Raw genomic sequence first — 18,727 nt, forward strand, 5'->3', positions numbered from 1 at the left:
AACTGAAAAAGTGCACCACTTATTTCCAGTTTCTTTTTCTCCCGCATCTTAGCCTACAAATCTTAGTCAGACCCATAGTTGGACCTGAGCCTTAGCCAGACAAACTTTCCTTCCAGGGCACGGGGAATTTTCTTTGTTCACTGCAGAATCATAGGAGCCTAAAACTATGCATCGCATGAACAAGGTACTCAATAAATATTTATTGCTTAAGCATCCCAAGGAAAAGATGAACGTAGGTGTCCCTGGAGAGAGAGGAGGGTTGCACTGCAAGGTCTGAAGACTCATGTTGATGTCCCAGATGCCTGACTTCAAGTCAGCGCCCCCATCTCTCTGAGCCTCAGTGTTCATGTCCAGCAAATGAGAATAACATGCCTACCTCCCAAGTTTAAAACTTGACTATCTTATGAAGATGAAAGCTTTCCCAACCCTGCCAATACCTTAGTCTTGGACTTCTAGCCTCCAGAAACGTGAGAAAATAAGTTTCTGTTGTTTAAGCTGCCCAGTGTATAGTATTTTGTTATGGAAGCCCTAACAAACTAATCTACCCATCAACATAAACTAACACAAACTGTGTAGTCATTCAGCCATTCAACAAATATATACTGACCACCTTCCAAATATACCTATGACCTTGGTAGGCTAGGCTCTGGGCAGAAAAGATAAATTATGTAAGATTTCTTTTTCCTAAAGGAAAATTATTGTCCATGTTTGTGCATGGTCCTGTCCTGATAAAACTGATGTAAGATGATATGAGATGATATATTATGACAATTGCATTCACTTATTCAATAAGTATGTATCCATGCTTCTTAAAGGATAGGCATTAGAGATATGAGAGAGTGATGCAGTGACTCTGATCCCCAGGCTGCTGACAGTCCCAAAGAGGTAATAATTAGAGCCAGGGCCCTGGACTCAGACTTCGTAGGTTCAAATCCCAGCTCTGCCACCTGTTACCTCTGTGGGTATGGAGAGAGTCTTTGGACTATTTCTGTCATGTTGTAGAACTGTTCCTATAGGAAGCTCAAGCTGGTGGGTGTTGTGTTCTTATTTGCAGAGTAATGATGGGCTGTAATTTAGCACACAAAGGCAGCGCCAGAGGCAATGTTTTTAGAATTCATTTTGAATGTTCATACAAAAGACATTTGCCGACACGAGGCCATTCTAGTTAAGGGATGAGGAAAATGGTCCTGTGAGGAGAATCAGTCCTCAGAAGGCCAGTGGCCCACCTATCCAACCTCTTTGGGTTTCAGTTTTCTAGACTGAAAAACTGAAATTATAGTATTTTCCTTGTTCTGAAATATGTTATCATCAGAATTTGGGCATAAACTATCATTATTCTTGCACTTTACACACGAGAAAACTGAGGCAACATTATGAGTGAATAGGCCCAGGTCACTTAACTGCTAAATGTCAGAGCGCCTGTGCTGTGTGGTTTTTTTTTTCTTTTTTTGAGACAAGTTCTCATTGCCACCTAGGCAGGAGTGTAGTGGTGCAAACATGGCTCACTACAGCCTTTACTTCCAGGGTTCAAGTGATCCTCTTGCCTCAGCCTCTCCAGTAGCTGGGACAACAGGTATGTTGTCACCATGCTCAGCTAATTTTTTTTTTTTTTTTTAGTTATATGTCTTATACAGATGGAGTCTTGCTATGAGTTGTCTAGGCTTGTCTCATGGGCTCAAGTGATCCTCCAACCTTGGCTTTTCAGAGTGCTGGGGTTACAGGAGTAAGCCACAGTGCCTGGCCTGTGCTGTGTTTTGATTCCAGAATCAAATCCACACTCTTGACTGCTAATCTGCTGGGAGAAATGACCTGCAGTTCCTTAAGTGGTAATAGGAAGGAACTGGACATGCAGGATCTCGGTGGAGGTCAGGGAAAAGGATGGGGATTGCCCTCAGTGATGGGAGAGTGTTTATTAATGCACAGGGGATGAGCTCTGAGGACCCTCTAGAACACTGATTCTGTCAGCCCTCCCATTTCTGCAGACACGTGACCCCACCCTCCTCCACTTCTCTTGCCAAGCAGGATGTGCAGTCGATGCACAGGGATCGGCTCTGCGCATGTGCTGTGTGCTGCAGGGAGAGGAGAGAGAAGTCTCCAGAATCTGTCAGCATCCCTCCAGGAAAGCCTGGTGTCACACTCACCATTCCTGATTTCTTTTGTTAGTCTCAGAATAGTGACTTAGAACAATTATATTCATTTCACAATTAACATTCTTTTTTGGACACTAGCTGAGAAGTAATGGAACCTGGACTCTCCACTTTTGAGGCAGGGCTGACAGCTGAGCATGGACGTGGATGCTGGGGAAAACACAGCTATGACAGCCTTCCCCACGGTTTAAGGTAACACCTTCCCACCTTCCATTCAGTTTTGCTTGTGTGCTTGTTTGCTTTTGGTTAGAGAACAAAACATTGAAACATTGGCGAATGTATTTTTTTTTTATATTCTCATTAAAATAACCCCTGACTCCCGGCTCATTAAAGTCGTCATGTTGGCAAAGATTCCCTCAGGACCTGAAATGTTGATTCCGACTTCGTTGCATATGGAGGTAAATTAGTGTGATCTGTATAACTTATTGAGGAATTTGCAATTTTACATTCAAACGTGTCCCATCTGTTCGGCCTGGCCTGTTCTTCTGCCCCAGGGCTTGAGACAACACCCTCTTTCATCCTCTCTGTCGGCTATGGGATTTGATGCTGTGTCTTGTCCTTGATGTTCCTTTAGAAACTGAAGATGTCCTGGCCAGGCGCAGTGGCTCACGCCTGTAATCCCAGCACTTTGGGAGGCCGAGGCAGGCAGATCAAGAGGTCAGGAGATTGAGACCATCCTGGCTAACACAGTGAAATGGCGTCTTTACTAAAAATACAAAACTAATGAGCCAGGCGTGGTGGCGGGCGCCTGTAGTCTCAGCTACTCGGGAGGCTGAGAAAGGAGAATGGCATGAACCTGGGAGGAGGAGCTTGCAGTGAGCGGAGATCAGGCCACTGCACTCCAGCCTGGGTGACAGAGCGAGACTTCCTCTAAAAAAAAAAGGAAACTAAAGATGTCCTTAAGGCTCCACTCAAACTTGGCCCTCTTCTGTACTGAATTGAATAGTGTTTCCTCAAATGTTTATGTCCAACCAGAACTGCAGAATGTGAGTTGATTTGGAAATAGAATCTTTGAGGTGTAAACAAATGAAGATAAGACTTATTGGATTAGCATAGGTAGGCTCTAATCCACTGGCTGGTGTTCTCATAAGGAGAGGGACATTTGGACACAGAGACATGCTTGTTCAGAGGGCAGGTGATATAAAGACAGATGCAGGGAATGCTGTGTGAAGATGGGAGATGAGTCCACAAGGTGGAAATGCTACAGCCAGAAAACCAGCAGCTACTAGCAGAGAGGGGTGGGGCAGATCCCTCAGCCTCCAATGGTACCAATCCTGTGGACACCTTGATTTCAGACTTCTCTCCCCAACTGCCAGACAATGAATTCTGATTGTTTTCAGGCACCCAGTTTGTAGCTGTTGGTTACAGCAATCCTAGGAAATGAATGCGCCTTCTTACCACCTAACAGTGATGGCCTTTGGTCTCTGAGTGGCATTCTTACTACTTTCCAGGTTCACCTCTTCCTAGGAGGTCAGCACTGCTCAATGACTTGCTTCTAAACTCCTGAAGACACTGAGGCAACATTCCCTCCCTCTTAGCCAAAGCCTGGACAACTCATCTCACTCTGCCTTTCTTTGTGTGTGTCTCTCTGAATATGTTTACCCAGCCTCCTGTTACTTGAAACCCATTTCAGCCAACATCCAAAAGCCCTTATGATGTGTCAAGCACAGGACCAGGCACGGTGGAAGTAAATCTGGTGTCTGGAAACGTTTATCATAGTGCAGGCCCCTTCTGACACCACAGAGGAAACACGACGACCCTTCCTTTCCATACCTGACACGGCAGTCTAAAATCAAAGGTCTAATGATCATGCATTAGACATTGATGTGGTTTCACCATTCTGTTTTAATCATGAGTGTATTTGCAAGATGCCATAAAGAACCTCTAAGATGGTGATGATGGTCAGAGATGGAATAGGGAAATACAGCACTCTGTTATCTTGTAGTCTTGAGGTAACTCCCTTTTCCTAAGGTCTGTTAGCAGTCAGGGCTTCCAGATCAGATGTAATGATGGGGCAGGTTCCAAATAGTGTACATTCCCACCAATTGAGATATAGGAGGGGTCTTTCTTTTAGGACTTTAGGGCACACAAAGAGAGCGCTTGTGCCCTTCAGGGTTTGAGAGGGTATCCTTCCCAAACAGCTGTCAGAACAGGAGCTGGGAAGGCTGTGAGAGAGGCAGGACAGAGAGGGGCTGAGGATAGATAGCCACCAGAAGTAGGCTGGTGTTTGGAGGCAGAGCCAGCTGGAGATCAGGAAGAGTCTTCTACCAGGTGGGCAGCTGTGTGTCTGGAAGTGGTGACAGGTGGCACAGGCCAGTGACAAGAAGATAGCCATGACTAGGGGTTGGGTCTTGAGTAGGACTTGGTTGGCAGGAAGACCCTGAGGATGGGAGATCTGTGGGTAGCCCATGAACAGGACCCAGGCAAATGGACGGGCATTCAGGAGGGGAGAGCTTCTTCTGGGTGGGTGGCCTCCAGTTAGATGATAGGATGTGGGGCAGGAAGGAGATGGGCAATAAGTAAAAAGACTCTCAGGTGACATGGCTCTCCCTCTGGCAGCCCCAGGCCCTGCCTAGATGCCAAGACCCAAGAGACAACCCCCTGCTTACAATGGGAACCCGCTACAGTAAAAGAAGTTCAAGGGCTACCATACAGGGCTTGAGGGAAGTTATAAGATTGCAGTGTAGGATTTGGGAAAAGGTCGACAACTTGGGAAGATGCAAAAGGAAGCCTTCAGAAGCACATGAGGCAGCCATCATCAAGGTTAGCCTTGGGCTTGATCTCCAGAGACTCTGCCTAGAATTTTAAATCATTCTAGATCAGCAGCAGGATCTAATGGGGGCAGACGAAAGTCAAATGGGCAGAGTTTAGGGCACAGCAGAGCAGAGGCACTCACCCAGTTAGGCCAGTCCAGCTTCTGAGATATCTTATTAAGAGTCCATCTCTGAGGGAAAGCAGGAAGAATAAGAAGAAGGAGAAGGTGGCTGCCCCACCACTGTCTCAGTGGCTTCTGAAAGACATTGTAAAGAGTCATGATCGACCCACTGTAAAAGGCAACCATATGGTGCATTAACCCATATGGTGTAATAAAACAAACAAACAAACAAACAAAAAACCCAGACATAAATAACAGAGAAAATAAGTTGCATTAACTCCTTTGCATTTTGAAAGTGATAAGACTATTAAATGTATACATTTCTATAAGCCTCTGAGAGTTAAAGATCAGCCCCAAAGGGGAGGCCATGGCAGGACATTAAAAGTTTAATGAGGCACAGTTTCAGAGGTGTTAACATTTGACAACCAGAAACAGCAATAGCCCCAAACTTTTAATCTGAAACAGACAATAAATGATGGACAAAGGTTGCTTGCTTAGAGCAAGGCTCTGACTGCAGGGATGTCCGAGAAAAGCAGAAATTAGATCTGGATGCTAGGCTGGGATATGAGCTAACAAACTGCTTGGCTTAGGCTTCTTAGCCTTAAAATGTAGTTTTGTGGCCAGATGGAAATAATAAATAGAAACAATGAGCTCAGTGCTGGGCCATGGTGGGTACTGATGGTAGCTGCATAGACTGGGCATCAGAGTGAGTGTTATCACATTTTTGCTAGCATTAAGTAGTTTCTGAAACCAGGAAGGCTCAGAGGGGCTGTGTTCTGTACTGTGCAAAGTGTTTCTTGCTATTGCATTCATTAAACTTTCTGTAATAATTTGATTTCACCAAACTCAACATTTGGTGGAACAGCTCACGGTAAAATAAGCCTGACTCAGATCGTTCTAATGAAATCACACCTATATTAAAGAGATTTCAGTATCATTTCTGGAATGCATCCAGGGGGCTGATTTCTAAGGAAGAAGGAAAAAGGGTTTTGATGTGTCAGAAATTCAAATGAAGGAGTGGATGGCAAGATGTCGGAAAAGGAACAGCTTTGGTCTGTAGCTGTCAGCAAGATCAATGCGGAAGGCAGGTGATTTCTGCATTTCCAACTGAGGTATCCAGCTCATTGGGACTGGTCAGACAGTGGGTGCAGCCCACAGAGGGTGAGCCAAAGGTGGGTGGGGTGTCACCTCACCAGGGAAGCACAAGGGGTAGGGGAACTCCCTCCCCTAGCCAAGGGACGCCATGAGGGACTGTGCCATGAGAAACAGTGCACTCCAGCCCAGATACTATGCTTTTCCCATGGTCTTCGCAACCCGCAGACCAGGAGATTCCCTCCGGTGCCTACATCACCAGGGCCTGGGTTTCAAGCACAAAACAGGGCGGCCATTTAAGCAGACACCAAGCTAGCTGCAGGAGTTTATTTTTTCATAATCTAGTGGACCCTGGAACGTCAGCGAGACAGAGCCATTCAATCCCTTGGAAAGGGGTCTGAAGCCATGGGACCAAGCAGTCTTGCTCCATGGATCCCACCCCCACAGAGCCTAGCAAGCTAAGATACACTGGCTTGAAATTCTCTCTGCCAGCACAGCTGTCTGAAGTCGACCTGGGATGTTGGAGCTTGGTGGGGTCGAGGGGTGGAGGGGGATCCACCATTACTGAGGCTTGAGTAGGCGTTTTCCCCTCACAGTGTAAACAAAGTCACAGGGAAGTTTGAAGTGGGCAGAGCCCACTGTATCTCCGCAAAGCTGCTGAGGCCAGACTTCCTCTCTAGATTCCTCCTCTCTGGGCAGAGCATCTCTGAAAGAAAGGCAGCAGCCCCAGTCAGGAGCTTATAGATAAAACTCCCATTTCCCTGGGGCAGAACACCTTGGGGAAGGGGCAGCTGTGGGCACAGGTTCAGCGGACTTAAACATTCCTGCCTGCTGGCTCTGAAGACAGCAGAGGATCTCACAGCACAGTGCTCGAGCTCTGCTAAGGGACAGACTGCCTCCTCAAGTGGGTCCCTGACCCCCATGCCTCCTGACTGGGAGACACCTCCCAGCAGGGGTCAACAGACACCTCATACAGGAGAGCTCTGGCTGGCATCTTGTGAAGGCCCCTCTAGGACGAAGCTTCCAGAGAAAGGAACAGGCAGCAATCTTAGCTGTTCTGCAACCTCCGCTGATGATACCCAGGCAAACAGGTTTCTAGCAAACGCCAGCAGATGTGCAGCAGAGGGACCTGACTGTTAGAAGGAAAACTAACAAACAGAAAGGAATAGCATCAACATCAACAAAAAGGACATCCACTCAAGAAGAGAAAAAAAACACAGTGCCAAAAGGCTGAAAATTCCAAAATCCAGAATGCCTCTTCTTCTCCAATGGATCACAACTCCTCACCAGCAAGGGAACAAAAATGGACAGAGAATGAGTTTGACAAATTGACAGAAGTAGGCTTCAGAAGGTGGGTAATACCAAACTCCTCTGAGCTAAAGGAGCGTGTTCTAACCCAATGCAAGGAAGCTAAGAACCTTGAAAAAAGGTTAGACGAATTGATAACTAGAATAACCAGTTTAGAGAACATAAATGACCTGATGGAGCTGAAAAACACAGCATGAGAACTTTGTGAAGCATACACAAGTACCAATAGCCAAATGAATCAAGTGGAAGAAAGGACATCAGAGACTGAAGATCAACTTAATGAAATAAAGCATGAATACAAGATTACAGAAAAAAGAATGAAAAGGAATGAACAAAGCCTCTAAGAAATATGGGACTGTGTGATAAGACCAAACCTACCTACGATTGGTGTACCTGAAAGTGACGGAGAGAACAGAACCAAGTTGGAAAACACTCTTCGGGATATTATCCAGGAGAACTTTCCCAGCCTAGCAAGACAGGCCAACATTCAAATTCAGGAAATACAGAGAACACCACAAAGACACTCCTCAAGAAGAGCAACCCCAATACATGTAATCATCAGATTCACCAAGGTTGAAATGAAGGAAAAAATGTTAAGGGCAGCCAGAGAGAAAGGTCTAGTTACCCACAAAGGGAAGCCCATCAGACTAACAGCGGATCTCTCTGCAGAAACCCTATAAGCCAGAAGAGAGTGGGGGCCAATATTCAACATTCTTAAAGAAAAGAATTTTCAACCCAGAATTTCATATCCAGCCAAGCTAAGCTTCATAAGTGAAGGAGAAATAAAATCATTTACAGACAAGCAAAATGCTGAGAGATTTTGTCACCACCAGGCCTGTCTTACAAGCTCTTGAAGGAAGCACTAAATATAGAAAGGAAAAACTGGTACCAGCCACTGCAAAAATATACCAAATTCTAAAGACTATCAATACTATGAAGAAACTACATCAATGAACAGGCAAAATAACCAGCTAGCATAATGACAGGATCAAATTCATACATAACAATATTAACCTTAAATCTAAATGGGCTGAATGCCCCAATTAAAAGACATAGACTGGCAAATTGGATAAAGAATCAAGACCCATCGGTGTGCTGTATTCAGGAGACCCATCTCACATGCAAAGACACACATAGACTCAAAATAAAGAGACAGAGGAAATTTTACTAAGCAAATGGAAAGCAAACAAAAAAAAAAGAAAGAAAAAGAAAAGAAATCAGGAGTTGCAATCCTAGTCTCTGACAAAACAGACTTTAAACTAACAAAGATCAAAAAAGACAAACAAGGGCATTGTATAATCGTAAAGGAATCAATGCAACAAGAAGAGCTAACTATCCTAAATATATATGCACCCAATACAGGAGCACCCAGATTCATAAAGCAAGTTCTTAGAGACCTACAAAGGGACTTAGACTCCCACACAATACTAATGGGAGACTTTAACACCCCACTGTCAATATTAGACAGATCAATGAGACAGAAAATTAACAAGGATATTCAGGACTTGAACTCAGCTCTGGATCAAATGGAACTAATAGACATCTGCAGAACTCTCCACCCCAGATCAACAGAGCATATATTCTTCTCAGTGCCACATTGCACTTATTCTAAAATTGACCACATAATTGGAAGTAAAACAGTCCTCAGCAAATGCAAAAGAATGGAAATAATAAAAAAATGTCTCTCAGACCACAGTGCAATCAAATTAGAGCTCAGGATTAAGAAACTCACTCAAAACCACACAACTACATGGAAACTGAACAATCTGCTCCTGAATGACTACTGGGTAAATAACGAAATTATGGCAGAAATAAGTAAGTTCTTTGAAACCAATGAGAACAAAGACACAACATACCAGAATCTCTGGGACACAGCTAAAGCAGTGTTTAGAGGGAAATTTATAGCACTAAATGCCCACAGGAGAAAGCAGGAAAGATCTAAAATCGGCACTCTAACATCACAATTAAAAGAATTAGACAAGCAAGAGCAAACAAATTCAAAAGCTAGCAGACGGCAAGAAATAACTAAGATCAGAGCAGAAATGAAGGAGATAGAGACACGAAAAACCCTCCAAAAAAATCAATGAATCCAGAAGCTGGTTTTTTGAAAAGATAAACAAGATACATAGACTGGTAACCAGACTAATGAAGAAGAAAAGAAAGAAGAATCAAATAGACACAATAAAAATTGATAAAGGGGATATCACCACTGATCCTACAGAAATACAAACTACCATCAGAGAATACTATGAACACCTATATGCAAATAAGCTAGAAAATCTGGAAGAAATGGATAAACTCCTGGACACATACACCCTCCCAAGACTAAACCAGGAAGAACTTGAATCCCTGAATAGACCAATAACAAGTTCTGAAATTAAGGCAGTAATTAATAGCCGACCAACCAACAAAAGCCCAGGACCAGACAGATTCACAGCCGAATTCTACCAGAGGTACAAAGAGGAGCTGGTACCATTCCTTCTGAAACTATTCCAAACAACAGAAAAAGAGGGACTCCTCCATAACTCATTTTATGAGGCCAGCATCATCCTGATACCAAAACTCCTGGACACATACACTCTCCCAAGACTAAACCAGGAAGAAGTTGAATCCCTGAATAGACCAATAACAAGTTCTGAAATTGAGGCAGTAATTAATAGCCTACCAACCAACAAAAGCCCAGGACCAGACAGATTCACAGCAGAGACACAACAAAAAAAAGATAATTTCAGGCCAATATCCCTGACGAATGTCGATGCGAAAATCCTCAATAAAATACTGGCAAACTGAATCCAGCAGCACATCAAAAAGCTTATCCACCATGATCAAGTCAGCTTCATCCCTGGGATGCAAGGCTGGCTCAACATACACGAATCAATAAACATAATTCAGCACACAAACAGAACCAATGACAAAAACCAAATGATTATCTTAATAGATGCAGAAAGAGCCTTCGGTAAAAGTCAACACCACTTCATGATAAAAATTCTCAATAAACTAGGTATTGATAAAATGTATCTCAAAATAATAAGAGCTATTTATGACAAACCCACAGGCGATATCATACTGAATGGTCAAAAGCTGAGAAGCATTCCCTTTGAAAACCAGCACAAGACAAGAATGCCTTCTCTCACCATTCCTGTTGAACACAGTATTGGCCAGGGCAATCAGGGAAGAGAAAGAAATAAAGGGTATTCAAATAGGAAGAGAGCAAGTCAAATTGTCTCTGTTTGCAGATGACATGATTGTATATTTAGAAAACCTCATCATCTCAGCCTAAAATCTCCTTAAGCTGATAAGCAACTTCAGCAGTCTCAGGATACAAAATCAATGTGCAAAAATCACAAGCATTCCTATACACCAATAATAGAGATCCAAACTATGAGTGAACTCCCATTCACAATTGCTGCAAAGAGAATAAAATACCTAGGAATACAACTTAAAACGGATGTGAAGAACCTCTTGAAGGAGAACTACAAACCACTGCTCAATAAGAGAGGACACAAACAAATAGACAAACATTCCATTCTCATGGATAGGAAGAATCAATATTGTGAAAATTGCCATACTGACCAAAGTAATTTATAGATTGAATGCTATCCCCATCAAGCTACTATTGACTTTCTTCACAGAATTGGAAAAGACTACTTTAAATTTCATATGGAAATAAAAAAGAGCCTGCATAGCCAAGACAATCCTAAGCAAAAAGAACAAAGCTGGAGGCATCATGCTACCTGTCTTCAAACTATGCTACAAGGCTACAGTAACCAAAGCAGCATGGTACTGGTACCAAAAGAGATATATAGACCAAGGGAACAGAACAGAGGCCTCAGAAATAATGCCACACATCTACAACCATCTGATCTTTGACAAACCTGACAAAAACAAGCAATGCAGAAAGGATTCCCTATTTAATACATAGTGTTGAGAAAACTGGCTAGCCATATGCAGAAAACCGAAACTGGACCCCTTCCTTACATCTTTTACAAAAATTAACTCAAGATGGATTAAAGACTTAAATGTAAAACCTAAAAACATAAAAACCCTAGAAGAAAACCTAGGCAATTCCATTCAGGACATAGGCATGGGCAAAGACTTCCTGACTGAAACACCAAAAGCAATGGCAATAAAAGCCAAAATTGACAAATGGGATCTAATTAAATTAAAGAGCTTCTGCACAGCAAAAGAAACTATCATCAGAGTGAACAGGCAACATACAGAATGGGAGAAAAGTTTTGCAATCTATCCATTTGACAAAGGGCAAATATCCAGAATCTATAAGGAACTTAAACAAATTGACCAGAAGAAAAACAACCCCATCAAAAAGGGGGCAAAGGATATGAACAGACACTTCTCAAAAGAAGATATTTGTGCAGCCAACAAACATATGAAAAAAAGCTCATCATCACTGGTCACTAGAGAAATGCAAATCAAAACCACAATGAGATACCAACTCATGCCAGTTATAATGGTGATCATTAAAATGTCAGGAAACAACAGATGCTGGAGAGGATGTGGAGAAATAGGGACACTTACACTGTTGGTGAGAGTGTAAATTAGTTCAACCATTATTGAAGACAGTGTGGCAAATCCTCAAGGATCTAGAACCAGAAATACCATTTGACCCAGCAATCCCATTACTGGGTATATACCCAAAGATTTACAAATCATTCTACTATAAAGACACATGCACACATATGTCTATTGCAGCACTATTCACAATAGCAAAGACTAGGAACCAACCCAAATGCCTATCGATGATAGATGAGGTAAAGAAAATGTGGCACATATACACTATGGAACACTATGCAGCCATAAAAAGGATGAGCTTCTGTCCTTTGCAGGGACATGGGTGAAACTGGAAATGATCATTCTCAACAAACTAACATAGGAACAAAAGACCAAACACCACATGTTCTCACTCATAAGTGGGAGTTGAACAATGAGAACACATGGACACAGGGAGGGGAGCATCACACATTGGGGCCTGTCAGGGAGTAGGGGGCTAGGGGAGGGATAACATTAGGAGAAATACCTAATGAAGATGACAGGTTGATGGGTGCATCAAACCACCATGGCACGTGTATACCTATGTAACAAACCTACATGTTCTGCACATGTATCCCAGAACTTAAAATATATATATATATATATATATATATATATATATATATATATATATATATATAAAGAAATTCAAATGAGGCCCAAGAAAACTGTGAGAGGATCCAAGGAGCACACTTTCCCAGCTAGCTTCCTGGGAGTTGACTTCTGTGCATATGTAAACATTATCCATCACTACAATATGTTAGATAATTGTCCTGCCACTCACTCATTCACTCATGCTTTCATTCCTTCATTCACTTGTTCATCCGTGCATCTATTCCTTCCTTTTTAGTGTGAGAAGACCAGACTGTGGTGTGGTACAAAGCCTGGCATGGAGTCCATCTCTGCTCCACCTCTTACTGTGTAATTTAGGAACTTCATGTCACTTCTCTGTACCTGCTTCTTCATAAGTAAAATAAGACACATGATAATACCTAATTCAAATGATTTCATGATAATTAAGAAAGGTGAAGCAGCTAACATAATCCCTCATGCAAAGTAAGCATTAATAAATATTAAGTGTCATTATCATTTTTGCCCTTTCAATCACAGATATCTCTGGGTGTCAAACAGAGTATTTTGTGCTGAAATATAAAGCATAGATAAGGTGGCTTTGACCCTCAAGGAGTGCACATTCTAGTGCATTCTAGTGAGAGAAACTGATTTACAAAGAAGAACTGACACATTGTGGAAAAGTCATTAACATGTCTCAAACATTTTCTATTGCCAGATACTTTTCTATACATGTCATGTGAAATATATGTCATTATTTCATGTATATATGTGAAATGTCATTTTGTGTATTTCTTGTATACATATGTATGTATGATATATTATACATATTTCACAGGTATCAACAAATTTAATTCTCACTCCACAGGAAAACTCCAGAGGACTAAAAAAAATCTCACTTTGACAGGTAAATCAATGAAGTCGATGCATCTATAGAACTTTTTTTATTAGTTTGGTTTGTTTGAACCCATGACTGTTGTTTGCAAAACCTTTACAATTTTCAATTTTTTCCCATCTTTAGTCATCTATTCCTCACAAGAACCCTGTAGGATGGAGGTGGTTGTTATTTTTATTTGCGCTTTGCAGGCAAAGACACTGAGGCATGAGGAGTGCAGGTAGCAAGTTCAAGGTTACTGGAGCTAACACAGGTCCTATGTATTAGGACCTCTTCATATCCACAACCATCACCTCCATCTTCCTCTGAGATGCAACCAGCTAGAAAGGCAGAGCCACACCTTCCTGGGTTCATAACAGTTATACTTGGCAGCAGAGTACTCATTATTTTAACCTTTTCCAGCTTATGCAGTCCATTCTTTTCTTCCTATATTTAATCTGTTACTGTCTTTGCATTTCCATTGCTTTTCTTGCTGGAGCCCCCTACTGCATTCTCTGGTTGTTTCTGATCATTTTTCTCCAGATACTTTTGTTTGCATTATTTCCAAGCTGCATCTCATTTTTAACTCATAATTCTAGTTTTGATGAGTTCCCTGTATTATGCTTTTCACTTTGATCGTGCTCCCAGGCCATTATGATTTAGGATATTCTTGGCAAACCTCATTAACCTGCTCTCAATTAATTAATGGTCCTGCAGAATCAGACCACACCCTTCCCACTTTGTACCCTGCGGACTAAACCCCTGGACAATTAGGCACCATCAATTTTATTACATTTAGGCTGTTTCTCAATCCACGTTATAGTTGGGTAACTGAGCTCATCTGCATTCCTTTGGTGAGTGCCAGTTTCAAGAGATGGAAGTTCACGTGTTCCTCTGCTTCCTTCATCTGGTTTTACAAACCTATAAAAAGGGAACCATTTCTCCCACATAGCACACATTATTATTTATAGGTCCAGACACACTGTTATTTTATGTTATGGTTCCGGATCTTTCAAATGTGTCCTGTATTCTTTGTTCTGTTGTTTCTCTTATTAGAAACTATCCTTTGATTTACTGCCTGGGATTGTTTTTCTTTTCTTGAACATTTACTAGCTGTCAGGCATCTGGTGCAAAGCCCTGTGTCTTCAAGGGCACAGAAAAGGGCAAGACCCATGAGAAAGCAATTCTATGACAAAGAACATGGACAAACTGGCTTTCCCCATCTGACCACATGAATTTACTAAACACTTACCAATACCAGTCAGTATGGTGCAGTCTCCATGTGCAGAATTACACTTTGTTTATGTAACAGCCCAGCAGTCAAGATCCACCAATCCTCCCATTTAACCAAGACCAAGGTGGGTGGATCATCTGAGGTCAGGAGTTTGAGACCAGCCTGGCCAACAATACAAAAATTAGCCGGGTGTGGTGGCAAGTGCCTGTAACCCCAGCTACTAAGGAGGCTGAGGCAGGAGAATTGCTTGAACCCGGAAGGCGGAGGTGCAGTGAGCAGAGATGGTGCCATTGCCCTCCAGCCTGGCAACAAGAGCAAAACTCCGTCTCAAAAAAAATAAAAATAAAAATAAAATAAATAAAATAAATAAATAAATAAATAAATAAGTGCTGAAGCCAGTACTTGAACTCAAGCCTAGTTCTAATGCACATGTGTTCAGCTTTCAGATGCCTCCAGTCCCTGCTTCACCCTATTCAGATGCACAGAAATCTTGTGTTGCCCCTGAAGATACTCTCACTCAGCCTTCCCTCTGCAGAGATGGCTTTGACAGCCCCACATCTACAATCTCCAGCTTCTCTTCTGAGCTGTGCTCAGGCAAGGTATCCAATGCCCTTTGCATTAGGGACTCCATCAACACATCTCATGGGAGTTTTAAAGCTTAGCATATAGTAGATTCAATGGTCAAAACACTAGGATGGGAAGAGATTGAAACTGGACTTGAGACCATCAGTCCAAGAGGCACTGCTTTTAGTTACATGATCTTAGAACAACCTGCCTACTTTGGTCATTCTCAGATTGGCTAAATCATATTTCTAATCTTGGTCGTCTATGCCATAAGCAGGGATGGTGGTGGTGGTAGGGATGTTAATGAGGGGAAGGTTGTGAATGTGCTTTGTGAACTCCAAAGTGTGGAAAATTGATTTTCACATGGTGAGCTCCAGTGCACAACGTCAGCATCCCTTTATTCAAAGCAATATTGAAATATAGTCATGGTTCCATGATTACCTGCAGATCTTCTTTACAGGTATTGTTGAATCCTAAAGCTCTAACTTTATAATTTAAAGCCCTTGAGTAGGATATTCTCACTGGGATGTCCCTCTGGTGACTTGAACTTGACAAATCCAGACTGAACCCTCAGCTCCCCTCTCTGCTTTGTCGTCTTTAGTACCACCTGTCTCAAAAATGAGCATCATTATCTGCCCAGACTGTGAGGTTAAAACCTTTTCCTCACTTCCCATGTGAGTCAAAAATTGTGTCTGGAAAATGCCTTTTAGACCCCTTCCCCTTTCTGTCCAAAGTTCACCCTCTTGGGTCAAGACTCTCGTTTTTCACCTAGTCTCTTGATTTCCTGGCCTGCTGTCCTCCATCTATTGGTAACCCACTTATGGTTTTTCTAGACCTCAAATCGGTTACTGTCATCCTGTTCCCCAGATCCATCCTTCATGCTCAGCCTCCCTCCAGAGAGATCCCAGGTTCTCCAACAGGGAGGCCCTCTCATTCCTGGTCCAGGCAGATCTAATATCCAGGCTTGTCTCAGGCAAATCCATGCCTGCCCCTTACTCCTCAGGAGCCTGAACTTCTCACCCTTCCTCAGCAGAGCGAGGAGCAGCCCTGCATACAATGATTTTCCGTCTCCAAGGCTGCCCCACTTCCCTTGCTTAGGGAACTCTTCAGCATCCTCAGGATCCACTCATGTGTCACCCTGTGAATGACATCTTCTATGTCCCAAACTAGTCTTTCCTCTCTAGGTATTTTTCACCCCCACCACTTACATATTCATTCAAATTCCATGCATTCATTTATGAATATTCATTGAGCCAGACCTGCAGAGAGTGCTGGATATAGAGGTGAGAGGCTATCCTTTAAAGGGCTCAGAGTATCAGTGGGGAGATGGGTGAGGTCACAAAGCCTGAGAGCACAACGTGAGAGGAGCATGTCCTACCTCCCCAGATTCTGGGTCTCTTCAGGTACAGCTCAGTCACCAGCCAAACCCTCTGAACTGTGTGCTATGTGATATTTATATACTCTTTGCAAGCAACTCTGAAAAATCATGATGTAGTATATAGACAAGAAAGATGGCAGATTCTAGGGCCAGCTGGAAAGTGGGAGAGTTGGATGCCATGGGGAAAGTGGAATCCCTGAACCTGGACCTTTCTTGAGGAATTTGGTGAGCCCTGGACCTAGGGGCAACAGGACACAATGGGCACACACTAACGTGGGCATCGGAGCCCTGTTTCTGGGCCCTGTGGGGTCCCATCATCAGGTGGTGACCCTTTGGCTTGAGGATATAATTAGATTTTGTCTTAGGCATTGTCCAGTGGCTTCTGCACTGTAAATATTTTATGACTCACTCAAAACCTGTGTGATCAAAGAGTCATGTATGCAAACCCTTGATCTTGGCTGAACAGCTTCTCCACTCCCTAATTCTTTCTGACAATGCTTTTAAATAATAATGCTTTCCAATTAAATAATACTTTCCTTATTTCTTTTTTCACTTTTGATTTGAAAAATATCTTAATTTTAGGTTCTTATTGTCTATTTCTATTCTGTTTTCATCACAGAATAGTCAGATTCACAGCTCAGGAGTTGGGCTGTCCCCCTTCTTGATAGGTGGCCAATTGATGTTCTCATCCTAAGTCAGCTCTCTGGGTTGCCTTTTCCATACTTAGGGAGGTAGGATTGTTATTAGTAGCAGAAGCAGTGACTGCATTCATCTATTAACTTCTGAATAGCAGGAATGGTGTCCTTTTCTTCCAGAACACACCCCTAGTGCTAAGGACTAAGAAAGGGTGAATTACTGAACATATTAATAGAAGCCATTTAAATCTACAATGTATATTAAGCATTTACATCTTTAAAATATTGTTTCCATTTATTTAATGTGAGACTGCTTATTTGTTTTCCTGCCTGGTGCTTAGCACTTAACAGGCAATCACTCATTCATTTTGCTTAACCACAAACCTATGTGCTGTTGTTATCTCCATGCTAGGGATGAGAAAACTGAGACTTAGAGAAATTAAATATTTTTCCTAAGGACCTTAAAACAAGAGTCTACTCTGTAGCCACTTCCTCCTCAGCTACCCCTTTGTTACCTTCCAGTTTGGATCCGGCCCCTGTTGTTCTTATAAAACTGCTAGATGCAGGCTTCCCAGTGGCCTTTTGTTAGGAATTTGGTTTACCTGCTAGTCAAAGGAGACAGAAGTTTGAGAATGCATTAGCTTCCTAGGGCAGCCATAACAAAGTAGGTCATAAACTGGGTGGCTCAAAACAACAGCAATTTCTTCTCCCATAGTTCTAGAGGGTGGAAGTCAGAAGGCAAGGTCTTGGCAGGGCCGTGCTTTCTCTCTTTACTTCCAGTTGTTACCAGATATCTTAGTCGTTTTTCTGTTGCTTGCAACAGGATACCTGAAACTGGGTAATTTAAAAAGAAAAGGCATGTATTTCTTACAGTCATGGAGGCTGAGAAGTCCAAGGTCAGAGGGCCATATCTGCTCAGGGCCTTCTTGCTGCTGGGAACTCTGTAGAGTCTCATGGTAGCACAGGACATCACATGATGAGGAAGTGGAGCATGTTAGCCCAGGTATCTCTTCCTCCTAATATAAAGCCACCCGTTCCCCTCCTATGATAATCCATTAACCCATTGATCCATCAATGGATTAATCCATTCATGAGGGCAGACCAATCACCTCTTCAAGGCTCTACCTCTCCATACTGCTACCTTGGGGATTACATTTCAACATGAGTTTTGGAGGAGACAAATCTTCACACCATAGCGTCATCAACCGTTGGTATTTCTTGGCTTGCCGTTGCACAAATCTAATCTGTACCTCTATCTTCTAAATGTGTTCCCCTTCCTGTGTGTGTCTGCCTTCAAATTCCCTTCTTTCTATAAGAATACAGTCATACTGAATTAGGGACCACTCTCATAACCCCATCTCAATGAGATTGTATTGGTCAACACCCTAATTTCTTGGAAAATGTTGGTAACTTGATGCATGTAAACAAACTCTTCTGTAAGAGCCCCTGCCACATGGGGGCCTGCGGGCAAATTCTACCAAGCAGAGAACAGTTTTCACTGC

The 18,727-nt window shown here is 42.6% G+C and overlaps 1 long non-coding RNA gene across 1 annotated transcript in view; it reads right to left on the minus strand.

Annotated features, from left to right (window-relative positions):
* Positions 1-18,396, minus strand: part of LOC134757200 (uncharacterized) — a 54,223-nt gene extending 35,827 nt beyond the window's left edge. The window contains exons 1-2 of the long non-coding RNA XR_010130896.1: positions 18,097-18,396; positions 5,044-5,157 (exon numbers count right to left, since the gene is read on the minus strand). This is a non-coding gene — a long non-coding RNA (uncharacterized lncRNA). The remainder of the gene's footprint in view (positions 1-5,043; positions 5,158-18,096) is intronic.
* Positions 18,397-18,727: the final 331 nt, after the last annotated feature.

This window comes from Gorilla gorilla, chromosome 15, assembly GCF_029281585.2.
Source record: "Gorilla gorilla gorilla isolate KB3781 chromosome 15, NHGRI_mGorGor1-v2.1_pri, whole genome shotgun sequence".
NCBI lineage: Eukaryota > Metazoa > Chordata > Mammalia > Primates > Hominidae > Gorilla > Gorilla gorilla.